Below are 15,136 nucleotides of genomic sequence, written 5' to 3' on the forward strand. Positions count from 1 at the left end.
CAAAATTTTCATTAATACATATACTTTGACATTTTACCAACTTTTCATTTTTCCTAATATTTTTCACTTTTAACCATTTTTTCAATACTTGATGATTTTCACATTTTCTTGAACGTAAGTGACCCTAGACATTTTTGGTCAAAATTTTCATAAATACATATACTTTGACATTTTACAAACTTTTCACTTTTCCTAATATTTTTCACTTTGTCAATCATTTTTTCAATACTTGATGATTTTCACATTTTTTAGAACGTTAGTGACCTTAGACATTTTTGGTCAAAATTTTCATAAATACATGTACTGTGACATTTTACTAACTTTTCACTTTTCCTAATATTTTTCACTTTTTCAACCATTTTTTCAATACTTTATGATTTTCATATTTTTTCCGATATTAGTGACCTTAGACATTTTTGGTCAAAATTTTCATTAATACATATACTTTGACATTTTACAAACTTTTCATTTTTCCTAATATTTTTCACTTTTAAAACCATTTTTTCAATACTTGATGATTTTCACATTTTCTTGAACGTTAGTGACCCTAGACATTTTTGGTCAAAATTTTCATAAATACATATACTTTGACATTTTACAAACTTTTCACTTTTCCTAATATTTTTCACTTTGTAATTCATTTTTTCAATACTTGATGATTTTCATATTTTTTCCAATATTAGTTAACTTAGACATTTTGTGTTAAAATTTTCGTGAATAGACGTACTGTGACACTTTACTAACTTTTCACTTTTTCTAATATTTTATACTTTGTCAATCATTTTTTCAATACTTCATGATTTTCACTTTCCTTTGAACGTTAGTGACCTTAGACATTTTTGGTGTAAATTTTCATGAACACATGTACTGTGACACTTTACTAACTTTACACTTTTCCTAATATTTGTCACTTTGTTAACCATTTTTTCAATACTATATGCTTTCCACATGTATTTGAACTTAGTGACCTTTGACATTTTTGGTCAAAATTTTCATTAATACATATACTTTGACATTTTACAAACTTTTCATTTTTCCTAATATTTTTCACTTTTAAAGCATTTTTTCAATACTTTATGATTTTCACATTTTTTGAACTTCAGTGACCTTTGAAATTTTTGGTCAAAATTTGCATAAATACGTGTACTGTGACATTTTACAAACTTTTCACTTTTTCTAATATTTTTCACTTTGTCAATCATTTTTTCAATACTTGATGATTTTCACATTTTTTTGAACGTTAGTGACCTTAGACATTTTTGGTCAAAATTTTCAAAAATACATGTACTCTGACATTTTACAAACTTTTCACTTTTCCTAATATTTTTCACTTTGTCAATCATTTTTTCAATACATGATGATTTTCACATTTTTTTGAACGTTAGTGACCTTAGACATTTTTGGTCAAAATTTTCAAAAATACATGTACTCTGACATTTTACAAACTTTTCACTTTTCCTAATATTTTTCACTTTGTCAATCATTTTTTCAATACTTTATGATTTTCACATTTTTCTGAACGTTAGTGACCTTAGACATTTTTGGTCAATATTTTCACAACTACATGTACTGTGACATTTTACTAAATTTTCACTTTTCCTAATATTTTTCACTTTTTCAACCATTTTTTCAATACTTTATGATTTTCATATTTTTTCCGATATTAGTGACCTTAGACATTTTTGGTCAAAATTTTCATTAATACATATACTTTGACATTTTACCAACTTTTCATTTTTCCTAATATTTTTCACTTTTAACCATTTTTTCAATACTTGATGATTTTCACATTTTCTTGAACGTAAGTGACCCTAGACATTTTTGGTCAAAATTTTCATAAATACATATACTTTGACATTTTACAAACTTTTCACTTTTCCTAATATTTTTCACTTTGTCAATCATTTTTTCAATACTTGATGATTTTCACATTTTTTAGAACGTTAGTGACCTTAGACATTTTTGGTCAAAATTTTCATAAATACATGTACTGTGACATTTTACTAACTTTTCACTTTTCCTAATATTTTTCACTTTTTCAACCATTTTTTCAATACTTTATGATTTTCATATTTTTTCCGATATTAGTGACCTTAGACATTTTTGGTCAAAATTTTCATTAATACATATACTTTGACATTTTACAAACTTTTCATTTTTCCTAATATTTTTCACTTTTAAAACCATTTTTTCAATACTTGATGATTTTCACATTTTCTTGAACGTTAGTGACCCTAGACATTTTTGGTCAAAATTTTCATAAATACATATACTTTGACATTTTACAAACTTTTCACTTTTCCTAATATTTTTCACTTTGTAATTCATTTTTTCAATACTTGATGATTTTCATATTTTTTCCAATATTAGTTAACTTAGACATTTTGTGTTAAAATTTTCGTGAATAGACGTACTGTGACACTTTACTAACTTTTCACTTTTTCTAATATTTTTTACTTTGTCAATCATTTTTTCAATACTTCATGATTTTCACTTTCCTTTGAACGTTAGTGACCTTAGACATTTTTGGTGTAAATTTTCATGAACACATGTACTGTGACACTTTACTACCTTTACACTTTTCCTAATATTTGTCACTTTGTTAACAATTTTTTCAATACTATATGCTTTCCACATGTATTTGAACTTAGTGACCTTTGACATTTTTGGTCAAAATTTTCATTAATACATATACTTTGACATTTTACAAACTTTTCATTTTTCCTAATATTTTTCACTTTCAAAACCATTTTTTCAATACTTGATGATTTTCACATTTTTTTGAACGTTAGTGACCTTAGACATTTTTGGTCAAAATTTTTTATAAATACATATACTTTGACATTTTACAAACTTTTCACTTTCCTAATATTTTTCACTTTGTCAATCATTTTTTCAATACTTGATGATTTTCACATTTTTTTGAACTTTAGTGACCTTTGACATTTTTGGTCAAAATTTTCATAAATACGTGTACTGTGACATTTTACAAACTTTTCATTTTTCCTAATATTTTTCACTTTGTCAACCATTTTTTCAATACTAAATAATTTTCACATTTTTTTGAACGTTAGCGACCTTAGACATTTTTTGGTCAAAATTTTCATAAATACATATACTTTGACATTTTACAAACTTTTCACTTTTCCTAATATATTTCACTTTGTCAATCATTTTTTCAATACTTGATGATTTTCTCATTTTTTTGAACGTTAGTGAACTTAGACTTTTTTGGTCAAAATTTTCATAAATACATGTACTGTAACATTTTACTAACTTTTCACTTTTCCTAATATTTTTCACTTTGTCAACCATTTTTTCAATACTTTATGATTTTCATATTTTTTTCAATATTAGTTAACTTAGACATTTTTGGTTAAAATTTTCGTGAATAGACGTACTGTGACACTTTACTAACTTTTCACTTTTTCTAATATTTTTTACTTTGTCAATCATTTTTTCAATACTTCATGATTTTCACTTTCCTTTGAACGTTAGTGACCTTAGATATTTTTGGTGTAAATTTTCATGAACACATGTACTGTGACACTTTACTAACTTTACACTTTTCCTAATATTTGTCACTTTGTTAACCATTTTTTCAATACTATATGCTTTCCACATGTATTTGAACTTAGTGACCTTTGACATTTTTGGTCGAAATTTTCATTAATACATATACTTTGACATTTTACAAACTTTTCATTTTTTCCTAATATTTTTCACTTTTAAAGCATTTTTTCAACACTTGATGATTTTCACATTTTTTTGAACGTTAGTGACCCTAGACATTTTTGGTCAAAATTTTCATAAATACAGATACTTTGAAATTTTACAAACTTTTCACTTTTCCTAATATTTTTCACTTTGTCAATCATTTTTTCAATACTTGATGATTTTCACATTTTTTTGAACGTTAGTGACCTTAGACATTTTTGGTCAAAATTTTCATAAATACATGTACTGTGACATTTTACTAACTTTTCATTTTTCCTAATATTTTTCATTTTTCAACCATTTTTTCAATACTTTATGATTTTCATATTTTTTCCGATATTAGTGACCTTAGACATTTTTGGTCAAAATTTTCATTAATACATATACTTTGACATTTTACAAACTTTTCATTTTTCCTAATATTTTTCACTTTGTCAATCATTTTTTCAATACTATATGATTTTCATATTTTTTCCGATATTAGTGACCTTAGACATTTTTGGTCAAAATTTTCATTAGTACTTATACTTTGACATTTTACAAACTTTTCATTTTTCCTAATATTTTTCACTTTGTCAATCATTTTTTCAATACTATATGATTTTCACATTTTTTTGAACGTTAGTGACCTTAGACATTTTTGGTCAAAATTTTCATAAATACATATACTGTGACATTTTACAAACTTTTCACTTTTCCTAATATTTTTCACTTTGTCAATCATTTTTTCAATACTTGATGATTTTCACATTTTTTTGAACTTTAGTGACCTTTGACATTTTTGGTCAAAATTTTCATAAATACATGTACTGTGACATTTTACTAACTTTTCACTTTTCCTAATATTTTTCACTTCATCAATCATTTTTTCAATACTTTATGATTTTCACATTTTTTTGAACTTTAGTGACCTTTGACATTTTTGGTCAAAATTTTCATAAATACATATACTTTGAAATTTTACAAACTTTTCACTTTTCCTAATATTTTTCACTTTGTCAATCATTTTTTCAATACTTGATGATTTTCACATTTTTTTGAACGTTAGTGACCTTAGACATTTTTGGTCAAAATTTTCATAAATACATGTACTGTGACATTTTACTAACTTTTCACTTTTCCTAATATTTTTCATTTTTCAACCATTTTTTCAATACTTTATGATTTTCATATTTTTTCCGATATTAGTGACCTTAGACATTTTTGGTCAAAATTTTCATTAATACATATACTTTGACATTTTACAAACTTTTCATTTTTCCTAATATTTTTCACTTTGTCAATCATTTTTTCAATACTATATGATTTTCATATTTTTTCCGATATTAGTGACCTAAGACATTTTTGGTCAAAATTTTCATTAGTACTTATACTTTGACATTTTACAAACTTTTCATTTTTCCTAATATTTTTCACTTTGTCAATCATTTTTTCAATACTTGATGATTTTCACATTTTTTTGAACTTTAGTGACCTTTGACATTTTTGGTCAAAATTTTCATAAATACATGTACTGTGACATTTTACTAACTTTTCACTTTTCCTAATATTTTTCACTTCATCAATCATTTTTTCAATACTTGATGATTTTCACATTATTTTGAACGTTAGTGACCTTAGACATTTTTGGTCAAAATGTTCATAAATACATGTACTGTGACATTTTACAAACTTTTCACTTTTCCTAATATTTTTCACTTTGTCAATCATTTTTTCAATACTTTATGATTTTCACATTTTTTTGAACTTTAGTGACCTTTGACATTTTTGGTCAAAATTTTCATAAATACGTGTACTTTGACATTTTAAAAACTTTTCACTTTTCCTAATATTTTTCAATTTGTCAATCATTTTTTCAATACTTGATGATTTTCACATTTTTTTGAACGTTAGTGACCTTAGACATTTTTGGTCAAAATTTTCATAAATACATGTACTGTGACATTTTACTAACTTTTCACTTTTCCTAATATTTTTCACTTTTTCAACCATTTTTTCAATACTTTATGATTTTCATATTTTTTCCGATATTAGTGACCTTAGACATTTTTGGTCAAAATTTTCATTAATACATATACTTTGACATTTTACAAACTTTTCATTTTTCCTAATATTTTTCACTTTTAAAACCATTTTTTCAATACTTGATGATTTTCACATTTTCTTGAACGTTAGTGACCCTAGACATTTTTGGTCAAAATTTTCATAAATACATATACTTTGACATTTTACAAACTTTTCACTTTTCCTAATATTTTTCACTTTGTCAATCATTTTTTCAATACTATATGATTTTCATATTTTTTCCAATATTAGTTAACTTAGACATTTTTGGTTAAAATTTTCGTGAATAGACGTACTGTGACACTTTACTAACTTTTCACTTTTTCTAATATTTTTTACTTTGTCAATCATTTTTTCAATACTTCATGATTTTCACTTTCCTTTGAACGTTAGTGACCTTAGACATTTTTGGTGTAAATTTTCATGAACACATGTACTGTGACACTTTACTACCTTTACACTTTTCCTAATATTTGTCACTTTGTTAACAATTTTTTCAATACTATATGCTTTCCACATGTATTTGAACTTAGTGACCTTTGACATTTTTGGTCAAAATTTTCATTAATACATATACTTTGACATTTTACAAACTTTTCACTTTTCCTAATATTTTTCACTTTTAAAACCATTTTTTCAATACTTGATGATTTTCACATTTTTTGAACGTTAGTGACCTTAAACATTTTTGGTCAAAAATTTTTATGAATACATATACTTTGACATTTTACAAACTTTTCACTTTTCCTAATATTTTTCACTTTGTCAATCATTTTTTCAATACTTGATGATTTTCACATTTTTTTGAACGTTAGTGACCTTAGACATTTTTGGTCAAAATTTTCATAAATACATGTACTGTGACAATTTACTAACTTTTCACTTTTCCTAATATATTTCACTTTTTCAACTATTTTTTCAATACTTTATGATTTTCATATTTTTTCCGATATTAGTGACCTTAGACAGCTTTGGTCAAAATTTTCATTAATACATATACTTTGACATTTTACAAACTTTTCATATTTCCTAATATTTTTCACTTTTAAAACCATTTTTTCAATACTTGATGATTTTCACATTATTTTGAACGTTAGTGACCTTTGACATTTTTGGTCAAAATTTTCATAAATACGTGTACTGTGACATTTTACAAACTTTTCACTTTTCCTAATATTTTTCACTTTGTCAACCATTTTTTCAATACTAAATGATTTTCACATTTTTTTGAACGTTAGCGACCTTAGACATTTTTTGGTCAAAATTTTCATAAATACATATACTTTGACATTTTACAAACTTTTCACTTTTCCTAATATATTTCACTTTGTCAATCATTTTTTCAATACTTGATGATTTTCTCATTTTTTTGAACGTTAGTGAACTTAGACTTTTTTGGTCAAAATTTTCATAAATACATGTACTGCAACATTTTACTAACTTTTCACTTTTCCTAATATTTTTCACTTTGTCAACCATTTTTTCAATACTTTATGATTTTCATATTTTTTCCAATATTAGTTAACTTAGACATTTTTGGTTAAAATTTTCGTGAATAGACGTACTGTGACACTTTACTAACTTTTCACTTTTTCTAATATTTTATACTTTGTCAATCATTTTTTCAATACTTCATGATTTTCACTTTCCTTTGAACGTTAGTGACCTTAGACATTTTTGGTGTAAATTTTCATGAACACATGTACTGTGACACTTTACTAACTTTACACTTTTCCTAATATTTGTCACTTTGTTAACCATTTTTTCAATACTATATGCTTTCCACATGTATTTGAACTTAGTGACCTTTGACATTTTTGGTCAAAATTTTCATTAATACATATACTTTGACATTTTACAAACTTTTCATTTTTCCTAATATTTTTCACTTTTAAAGCATTTTTTCAATACTTTATGATTTTCACATTTTTTGAACTTCAGTGACCTTTGAAATTTTTGGTCAAAATTTGCATAAATACGTGTACTGTGACATTTTACAAACTTTTCACTTTTTCTAATATTTTTCACTTTGTCAATCATTTTTTCAATACTTGATGATTTTCACATTTTTTTGAACGTTAGTGACCTTAGACATTTTTGGTCAAAATTTTCAAAAATACATGTACTCTGACATTTTACAAACTTTTCACTTTTCCTAATATTTTTCACTTTGTCAATCATTTTTTCAATACATGATGATTTTCACATTTTTTTGAACTTTAGTGACCTTTGACATTTTTGGTCAAAATTTTCATAAATACAAGTACTGTGACATTTTACAAACTTTTCACTTTTCCTAATATTTTTCACTTTGTCAATCATTTTTTCAATATTTTATGATTTTCACATTTTTCTGAACGTTAGTGACCTTAGACATTTTTGGTCAAAATTTTCACAACTACATGTACTGTGACATTTTACTAACTTTTCACTTTTCCTAATATTTTTCACTTTTTCAACCATTTTTTCAATACTTTATGATTTTCATAATTTTTCCGATATTAGTGACCTTAGACATTTTTGGTCAAAATTTTCATAAATACATATACTTTGACATTTTACAAACTTTTCATTTTTCCTAATATTTTTCACTTTGTCAATCATTTTTTCAATACTATATGATTTTCATATTTTTTCCGATATTAGTGACCTTAGACATTTTTGGTCAAAATTTTCATTAGTACTTATACTTTGACATTTTACAAACTTTTCATTTTTCCTAATATTTTTCACTTTGTCAATCATTTTTTCAATACTATATGATTTTCACATTTTTTTGAACGTTAGTGACCTTAGACATTTTTGGTCAAAATTTTCATAAATACATATACTGTGACATTTTACAAACTTTTCACTTTTCCTAATATTTTTCACTTTGTCAATCATTTTTTCAATACTTGATGATTTTCACATTTTTTTGAACTTTAGTGACCTTTGACATTTTTGGTCAAAATTTTCATAAATACATGTACTTTGACATTTTACTAACTTTTCACTTTTCCTAATATTTTTCACTTCATCAATCATTTTTTCAATACTTGATGATTTTCACATTATTTTGAACGTTAGTGACCTTAGACATTTTTGGTCAAAATGTTCATAAATACATGTACTGTGACATTTTACAAACTTTTCACTTTTCCTAATATTTTTCACTTTGTCAATCATTTTTTCAATACTTTATGATTTTCACATTTTTTTGAACTTTAGTGACCTTTGACATTTTTGGTCAAAATTTTCATAAATACGTGTACTTTGACATTTTAAAAACTTTTCACTTTTCCTAATATTTTTCAATTTGTCAATCATTTTTTCAATACTTTATGATTTTCACATTTTTCTGAACGTTAGTGACCTTAGACATTTTTGGTCAAAATTTTCACAATTACTTTTACTGTGACATTTTACTAACTTTTCACTTTTCCTAATATTTTTCACTTTTTCAACCATTTTTTCAATACTTTATGATTTTCATATTTTTTCCGATATTAGTGACCTCAGACATTTTTAGTCAAAATTTTCATTAATACATATACTTTGATATTTTACAAACTTTTCATTTTTCCTAATATTTTTCACTTTTAAAACCATTTTTTCAATACTTGATGATTTTCACATTTTCTTGAACGTAAGTGACCCTAGACATTTTTGGTCAAAATTTTCATAAATACATATACTTTGACATTTTACAAACTTTTCACTTTTTCCTAATATTTTTCACTTTGTCAATCATTTTTTCAATACTTGATGATTTTCACATTTTTTTGAACGTTAGTGACCTTAGACATTTTTGGTCAAAATTTTCATAAATACATGTACTGTGACATTTTACTAACTTTTCACTTTTCCTAATATTTTTCACTTTTTCAACCATTTTTTCAATACTTTATGATTTTCATATTTTTTCCGATATTAGTGACCTTAGACATTTTTGGTCAAAATTTTCATTAATACATATACTTTGACATTTTACAAACTTTTCATTTTTCCTAATATTTTTCACTTTTAAAACCATTTTTTCAATACTTGATGATTTTCACATTTTCTTGAACGTTAGTGACCCTAGACATTTTTGGTCAAAATTTTCATAAATACATATACTTTGACATTTTACAAACTTTTCACTTTTCCTAATATTTTTCACTTTGTCAATCATTTTTTCAATACTTGATGATTTTCATATTTTTTCCAATATTAGTTAACTTAGACATTTTTGGTTAAAATTTTCGTGAATAGACGTACTGTGACACTTTACTAACTTTTCACTTTTTCTAATATTTTTTACTTTGTCAATCATTTTTTCAATACTTCATGATTTTCACTTTCCTTTGAACGTTAGTGACCTTAGACATTTTTGGTGTAAATTTTCATGAACACATGTACTGTGACACTTTACTACCTTTACACTTTTCCTAATATTTGTCACTTTGTTAACAATTTTTTCAATACTATATGCTTTCCACATGTATTTGAACTTAGTGACCTTTGACATTTTTGGTCAAAATTTTCATTAATACATATACTTTGACATTTTACAAACTTTTCACTTTTCCTAATATTTTTCACTTTTAAAACCATTTTTTCAATACTTGATGATTTTCACATTTTTTGAACGTTAGTGACCTTAGACATTTTTGGTCAAAAATTTTTATAAATACATATACTTTGACATTTTACAAACTTTTCACTTTTCCTAATATTTTTCACTTTGTCAATCATTTTTTCAATACTTGATGATTTTCACATTTTTTTGAACGTTAGTGACCTTAGACATTTTTGGTCAAAATTTTCATAAATACATGTACTGTGACATTTTACTAACTTTTCACTTTTCCTAATATTTTTCATTTTGTCAACCATTTTTTCAATACTTTATGATTTTCGTATTTTTTCCGATATTAGCGACCTTAGACATTTTTGGTCAAAATTTTCATTAATACATATACTTTGACATTTTACAAACTTTTCATTTTTCCTAATATTTTTCACTTTTAAAACCATTTTTTCAATACTTGATGATTTTCACATTTTTTTGAACGTTAGTGACCTTTGACATTTTTGGTCAAAATTTTCATAAATACGTGTACTGTGACATTTTACAAACTTTTCACTTTTCCTAATATTTTTCACTTTGTCAACCATTTTTTCAATACTAAATGATTTTCACATTTTTTTGAACGTCAGCGACCTTAGACATTTTTTGGTCAAAATTTTCATAAATACATATACTTTGACATTTTACAAACTTTTCACTTTTCCTAATATATTTCACTTTGTCAATCATTTTTTCAATACTTGATGATTTTCTCATTTTTTTGAACGTTAGTGAACTTAGACTTTTTTGGTCAAAATTTTCATAAATACATGTACTGTAACATTTTACTAACTTTTCACTTTTCCTAATATTTTTCACTTTGTCAACAATTTTTTCAATACTTTATGATTTTCATATTTTTTCCAATATTAGTTAACTTAGACATTTTTGGTCTAAATTTTCGTGAATAGACGTACTGTGACACTTTACTAACTTTTCACTTTTTCTAATATTTTATACTTTGTCAATCATTTTTTCAATACTTCATGATTTTCACTTTCCTTTGAACGTTAGTGACCTTAGACATTTTTGGTGTAAATTTTCATGAACACATGTACTGTGACACTTTACTAACTTTACACTTTTCCTAATATTTGTCACTTTGTTAACCATTTTTTCAATACTATATGCTTTCCACATGTATTTGAACTTAGTGACCTTTGACATTTTTGGTCAAAATTTTCATTAATACATATACTTTGACATTTTACAAACTTTTCATTTTTCCTAATATTTTTCACTTTTAAAGCATTTTTTCAATACTTTATGATTTTCACATTTTTTGAACTTCAGTGACCTTTGACATTTTTGGTCAAAATTTGCATAAATACGTGTACTGTGACATTTTACAAACTTTTCACTTTTTCTAATATTTTTCACTTTGTCAATCATTTTTTCAATACTTGATGATTTTCACATTTTTTGAACGTTAGTGACCTTAGACATTTTTGGTCAAAATTTTCAAAAATACATGTACTCTGACATTTTACAAACTTTTCACTTTTCCTAATATATTTCACTTTGTCAATCATTTTTTCAATACATGATGATTTTCACATTTTTTTGAACTTTAGTGACCTTTGACATTTTTGGTCAAAATTTTCATAAATATGTGTACTGTGACATTTTACAAACTTTTCACTTTTCCTAATATTTTTCACTTTGTCAATCATTTTTTCAATATTTTATGATTTTCACATTTTTCTGAACGTTAGTGACCTTAGACATTTTTGGTCAAAATTTTCACAACTACATGTACTGTGACATTTTACTAACTTTTCACTTTTCCTAATATTTTTCACTTTTTCAACCATTTTTTCAATACTTTATGATTTTCATAATTTTTCCGATATTAGTGACCTTAGACATTTTTGGTCAAAATTTTCATAAATACATATACTTTGACATTTTACAAACTTTTCACTTTTCCTAATATTTTTCACTTTTAAAACCATTTTTTCAATACTTGATGATTTTAACATTTTCTTGAACGTAAGTGACCCTAGACATTTTTAGTCAAAATTTTCATAAATACATATACTTTGACATTTTACTAACTTTTCACTTTTCCTAATATTTTTCACTTTGTCAATCATTTTTTCAATACTTGATGATTTTCACATTTTTTTGAACGTTAGTGACCTTAGACATTTTTGGTCAAAATTTTCATAAATACATGTACTGTGACATTTTACTAACTTTTCACTTTTCCTAATATTTTTCACTTTTTCAACCATTTTTTCAATACTTTATGATTTTCATATTTTTTCCGATATTAGTGACCTTAGACATTTTTGGTCAAAATTTTCATTGATACATATACTTTGACATTTTACAAACTTTTCTATTTTCCTAATATTTTTCACTTTTAGAACCATTTTTTCAATACTTGATGATTTTCACATTTTTTTGAACGTTAGTGACCCTAGTCATTTTTGGTCAAAATTTTCATAAATACATATACTTTGACATTTTACAAACTTTTCACTTTTCCTAATATTTTTCACTTTGTCAATCATTTTTTCAATACTTGATGATTTTCATATTTTTTCCGATATTAGTGACCTTAGACATTTTTGGTCAAAATTTTCATTAATACATATACTTTGACATTTTACAAACTTGTCATTTTTCCTAATATTTTTCACTTTGTCAATCATTTTTTCAATACTATATGATTTTCACATTTTTTTGAACGTTAGTGACCTTAGACATTTTTGGTCAAAATTTTCACAACTACATGTACTGTGACATTTTACTAACTTTTCACTTTTCCTAATATTTTTCACTTTTTCAACCATTTTTTCAATACTTTATGATTTTCATATTTTTTCCGATATTAGTGACCTTAGACATTTTTGGTCAAAATTTTTATTAATACATATACTTTGACATTTTACAAACTTTTCATTTTTCCTAATATTTTTCACTTTTAAAACCATTTTTTCAATACTTGATGATTTTCACATTTTCTTGAACGTAAGTGACCCGAGACATTTTTGGTCAAAATTTTCATAAATACATATACTTTGACATTTTACAAACTTTTCACTTTTCCTAATATTTTTCACTTTGTCAATCATTTTTTCAATACTTGATGATTTTCACATTTTTTTGAACGTTAGTGACCCTAGACATTTTTGGTCAAAATTTTCATTAATACATGTACTGTGACATTTTACAAACTTTTCACTTTTCCTAATATTTTTCACTTTGTCAATCATTTTTTCAATACATGATGATTTTCACATTTTTTTGAACTTTAGTGACCTTTGACATTTTTGGTCAAAATTTTCCTAAATACGTGTACTGTGATATTTTACAAACTTTTCACTTTTCCGAATATTTTTCACTTTGTCAACCATTTTTTCAATACTTTATGATTTTCATATTTTTTCCAATATTAGTTAACTTAGACATTTTTGGTTAAAATTTTCGTGAATAGACGTACTGTGACACTTTACTAACTTTTCACTTTTTCTAATATTTTATACTTTGTCAATCATTTTTTCAATACTTCATGATTTTCACTTTCCTTTGAACGTTAGTGACCTTAGACATTTTTGGTGTAAATTTTCATGAACACATGTACTGTGACACTTTACTAACTTTACACTTTTCCTAATATTTGTCACTTTGTTAACCATTTTTTCAATACTATATGCTTTCCACATGTATTTGAACTTAGTGACCTTTGACATTTTTGGTCAAAATTTTCATTAATACATATACTTTGACATTTTACAAACTTTTCATTTTTCCTAATATTTTTCACTTTTAAAGCATTTTTTCAATACTTTATGATTTTCACATTTTTTGAACTTCAGTGACCTTTGACATTTTTGGTCAAAATTTGCATAAATACGTGTACTGTGACATTTTACAAACTTTTCACTTTTTCTAATATTTTTCACTTTGTCAATCATTTTTTCAATACTTGATGATTTTCACATTTTTTGAACGTTAGTGACCTTAGACATTTTTGGTCAAAATTTTCAAAAATACATGTACTCTGACATTTTACAAACTTTTCACTTTTCCTAATATATTTCACTTTGTCAATCATTTTTTCAATACATGATGATTTTCACATTTTTTTGAACTTTAGTGACCTTTGACATTTTTGGTCAAAATTTTCATAAATATGTGTACTGTGACATTTTACAAACTTTTCACTTTTCCTAATATTTTTCACTTTGTCAATCATTTTTTCAATATTTTATGATTTTCACATTTTTCTGAACGTTAGTGACCTTAGACATTTTTGGTCAAAATTTTCACAACTACATGTACTGTGACATTTTACTAACTTTTCACTTTTCCTAATATTTTTCACTTTTTCAACCATTTTTTCAATACTTTATGATTTTCATAATTTTTCCGATATTAGTGACCTTAGACATTTTTGGTCAAAATTTTCATAAATACATATACTTTGACATTTTACAAACTTTTCACTTTTCCTAATATTTTTCACTTTTAAAACCATTTTTTCAATACTTGATGATTTTAACATTTTCTTGAACGTAAGTGACCCTAGACATTTTTAGTCAAAATTTTCATAAATACATATACTTTGACATTTTACTAACTTTTCACTTTTCCTAATATTTTTCACTTTGTCAATCATTTTTTCAATACTTGATGATTTTCACATTTTTTTGAACGTTAGTGACCTTAGACATTTTTGGTCAAAATTTTCATAAATACATGTACTGTGACATTTTACTAACTTTTCACTTTTCCTAATATTTTTCACTT

Source organism: Fistularia commersonii, chromosome 18 (genome assembly GCF_037954325.1).
Source record: "Fistularia commersonii isolate RoL2024-O1a breed Wild chromosome 18, RoL_Fcom_v1.0, whole genome shotgun sequence".
NCBI lineage: Eukaryota > Metazoa > Chordata > Actinopteri > Syngnathiformes > Fistulariidae > Fistularia > Fistularia commersonii.